The sequence below is a fragment of the Bubalus kerabau genome, chromosome 3, assembly GCF_029407905.1.
Source record: "Bubalus kerabau isolate K-KA32 ecotype Philippines breed swamp buffalo chromosome 3, PCC_UOA_SB_1v2, whole genome shotgun sequence".
Lineage (NCBI taxonomy): Eukaryota > Metazoa > Chordata > Mammalia > Artiodactyla > Bovidae > Bubalus > Bubalus kerabau.
The window spans coordinates 168,862,344-168,866,613 of record NC_073626.1 but is presented as its reverse complement, the minus strand read 5'-3'; the positions used below and the strand labels follow the sequence as shown (position 1 = coordinate 168,866,613).

General features: G+C 40.7%; 1 long non-coding RNA gene across 1 annotated transcript; it reads right to left on the bottom strand.

The window, feature by feature from the left end:
* Positions 1-599: 599 nt before the first annotated feature.
* Positions 600-3,635, bottom strand: LOC129646831 (uncharacterized). Its single transcript, XR_008712190.1, has 3 exons — positions 3,564-3,635; positions 2,722-2,808; positions 600-1,804 (listed from the first exon to the last, which is right to left on the bottom strand). It is a non-coding gene; the product is annotated as an uncharacterized LOC129646831 (long non-coding RNA).
* Positions 3,636-4,270: the final 635 nt, after the last annotated feature.

The following is a 4,270-nucleotide window of genomic DNA, read 5'->3' as shown; positions in this document are numbered from 1 at the left end:
GCCCTCTGTTAGCGAAAAAAATACTTCTCATCACTTTTTTTTTATTTCTTGATATAGAATGTTTACCTAGCCACAAGTAATGTGGAGGAAGATATTTTCAGCCATTTTTTCATTTTGCTCAAGCCAAAGAGAAAAATGACTGTGACTCCTGGTTGGGAAGAACAATCAATATCCAGCTACCAAAACATCAGTATCAACTATAGGTGTAGATTATCAACCAGTGATCACATTTATCATCTCCTCTTACTGAAGCCCATCATAAATGGGCTTCCCACATGGTTCAGTGGTAAAGAATCTGCCTGCCAACTCAGGAGATGTTGATTCGATCCCTGGGTCAGGAAGATCTCCTGGAGAAGGAAATGACAATCTACTCGAGTATTCTTGCCTGGAGAGTCCCATGGACAAAGGAACCTGGCTGGCTATGGTCCAGATGGTTGCAAAGAGCAGGACCCAACTGAGCTACTGAGCATATGTGCATGCATATAGTATATACATGTGTAGCTCATTGACCAGTGGTCACGTTTATTACCTCTTTTTTACTGACCATTTTCACATTTGTATTTTTGACAATGTATATTTAATTCATATATATACTTATACATGTGGTAAATACCAATTTCTTAAAGGGCATTGATAAATACGTTTTGTGCATTTTTTTCATACTTAGCACCTGGTTTTGGAATTTTAGGATTTTTTTAATGTTCTTAAAAAAATTTGAATATTCTGTTGAGTCCCAGATCTATTGTCACATAGTCGTGAACAAGTAGACAAAGTCATGAGAGCCATGAGCCAACTGGTTTTGTTGTCATAAGTAAGCTTGTCCCCAACAATGTGGATTTTGGTTTTCTGCTCAATCTTGTTTTCTCCTTGATCTTCTGGTGTTTTTCTATTGCTTTCACTTTCCCTACTAAGAGATGTGGTGTTCATGAACTGAGGAACAATGAGGATAATTTGGATTCAAGCTCATTTATCTTCTTTTCTAATTATCAATATATTTTTAGAAAGTGGCATGAAGTCAATAAATGTTTCTTTGTTATTCCTGTTATCTCTCTCAACTGGAATGTTCAATGTGAATTTTTTTAAGGGAGGGGGACTTAGTGGGGAAGAACTTTACTGGGAAAAATTCATCTTTCTTATTTTCAATAAGTGGGTTATATGTCTCCCAGAGCTCATCCTGCCAAGTTCTGTCCAGAGTCTCTTTGATGTGCTCTCACTGCCTTATATGGCTGTGGGAAGGATTAATTAATTAGCACTTACAAAGAGCTTTGAAGATGAAAGTGCTTTGTTTGTGCCACCATCTTCTCTTGGCTTTCCCAGTCTCCAGATTTTATTGTGTAGAGGGCTCTCTCCCCACCCCTCTTCACCAAGGCCAAGACTATGTTTGGACTTGTAGGGATAGTTTACTGAGCTTTCAAAGAAAGCAAGCCTAGGTTTTGCATTAGAGAATAAAACAGACCCAATGGAAGCATTCCTTTTACTCCTGGTCTTGCCTAAACATAGACATCCCATTTTAGGTCCAACTCTTTGACTTCAGGTATTTTTTGAGTCAGTGGGCACTGTATATGGTAATGGTTTTATATCTTCCAAGCCTTTTTATAACCTCAAATCCCCTTTCCACCATGTGACAATGTCAAAGTTGATCATCTTCAGTAACATTTACTCCTTGTCCCCACATTCATCCCAGGGAACTGGAGGACTAGCCTTTCACCCTCCCTGCAGTTGGCACGTCTCGCAGTGTGGTTCAAACCTCACTTTTCTTTCAGAATGGAATCTGTATCTTCAGAACATCTCTGCTGACTTCTTCCTGAAACCATATAGAGAACATTATGGTGTCAACATTCTTTCCAGTTGGAATGTGCCTTCTCATACTAATGTGCTACCTAGAAAGTAGACTGGTCTTGATGGGCTCTTCAATGTGGTTGGTAGAATAGATGCAGCCATTGGAAATTTCCTGGCTGTCTTAGGGCTCTGTTTCCATTCTGGTGGCCTGGGTTCAATCCCTGGTTGAGGAACTAAGATCTCACAAGCTAGGCAGCATGGCCAAAGGAAAAAAAAGAAAAAGAAAAAGCATAAGAAAGCAATGAAAAAAAAAAAACCAAAACAGATGCAGCTATAGATTCCACTCAGGACTGTCATGGGAGCGTGACCTTTCTACTGACAGTACCATGGAGTCTTCCCATGAATACTTGTGAGTATGAAGACCAAAGCCCCAGAGGACTTGCTCTCTTTGGGAGATAGGGAAGGTCATGTATTTATCCTCCAACTCCTATCTGTACTGACTAAGGGTTGTTTTTAGTGTTAACCTCTGACACAAGGAGATCAAACCAGTTAATTCTAAAGGAAATCAGTCTTGAATATTCACTGGAAAGACTGATGCTGAAGCTGAACCTCCAATACTTTGGCCACCTGATGCAAAGAGCTGACTCATTGGAAAAGACCCTGATGCTGGGAAAAGACTGAGGGCAACAGGAGAAGGGGGCAGCAGAGGATGAGACGGTTAAATAGCATTACCGAGTCAATGGACACGAATTTGAGCAAACTCCGGGAGATAATGAAGGGCAGAGGAGCCTGGTGTGCTATAGCCCAGGGGTCCCAAAGAGTCGGACACAACTAATCGACTGAACAACAACATCCTGATACCTCTGACCTGCCCTGTGCCTACAGAGAACATTTCCAAAAGAAACAAACAAGTCAAGCACCCAAAGAAACAAAAACCCTTACAGTCACAAGTGTTTGTAATAGGTGGCCATCCATGGGCATGATGAGTTCAGGGAGCAGTAGGCAGGTTCTGCTGCAACTGGGGATGGACTGGGAGGGTGGAGACAGAGGAGAGGAAAGGAGTAAGGGGATTGGCATGTACTGAGTGCTGAATACATACTGAACACCAAGTGTTTTAGTGTGTGTGTGTGTATTTCAGTCTCCTTTCATCCTTACAACTTTCACATGAAGAAACTGAAATTCGGTCCAACTCTTCGTTATGTCATCTAAATGCAAAGTCATTCCACACTTAGCAAGTAAACCTGGGGCTTTAATGGGGGCATGGTTGAAAAAGTGGCCTGTGGTGTGTTTGGACAGATCATCTCATCTAAATGATGCTCTTTGTTTCTGAATTTGTGCTTTCATTCTTTTCCTCATTTAGAAGGAGTAATTAATAGTTCGGTTTTTAAAAAATCCCCTGCAGGCTTATAGGCTGTGCACGGAAATAAAAATAACTAAAAGAATAATGAATTGTGCTAACAAAGGATATTATTATCTCTGCTAATTATTTATGTTGTGAGAAACTCAAATCTAGGATTTGCTATGATTACCCTGTAATGCTGAAAAAAGGAATCATCACACTCATCCTGTCCTATATGATTCTCTCCCTCCCTGCTCCTTATACTCTTTCCAGAGCGTCATCTTTGGGTCTCCTACCTGCGCTCAGTGCTTTCAGATGCTGCCTTTCTGGGGCTCTGACTGATAACACTGATGAACTCTGGCCTCCCTAGTTGGAACTCTACCCTTATCTTTCAATGTATCGTTTCACCCTCTTTCCTTAAAGGTCCCTTTCTCTATCTACTCACATCATCATGTAGCTCAGGCAGTTGTGCTGTTTCTGGCTTTCTTCTGCCTTCCTTGGTGCCCTTCTCTTCTGTGTCCTAATCCCCAGGCAGTTGGCACCAACCCCAGTTAATCTGATCAAGATCATTCTGGTGAATGCTCTCAAAGGGAGGGACCAGAGCTGCAGGAGGCCCTGCAGGCAAGCTCCTCCCTGCTTCCCTCCCTCCCATTCTCTCTTTGAATGGTTGTATTCTGTTAATGATTTTCCAGTTTTGGTTTCATGTTTTAAAAATATAAGATATAAAAATAACAGTAAAGACTCCTCTGAAAGAACAGAAATGAACACCCTAATCCCTCCTGCCATCTTGACACACGAGTTGTTTTCTTTCTGCTTTTTCTCTGTTAGTCTTTATTCTAGTATGGTGTTGCGATCTCTGCATTTTAAAACTTAGCTTTATTCCAGAATCATTTAAGATCTATTTCTACACAATCATCATAATTGTCCTGTTTAATAACCAATTACTATTCCATTGTACTGGTGGCCCTCTATTTAAGAATTGTCTTCACTGAGATAAGTTTTTCTTTCTTTAGGACAAAAACCCAAGAGTACAGTTGCTGGGCTGTGTGATAAATCTATTTTTAGTTTTAAAAGAAACTGCCAAATTATTTTCCTGAGGAGCTGTAGCATTTTACGTTCCCACTAGCAATGTGTGAGAGACCCACTTTCTCC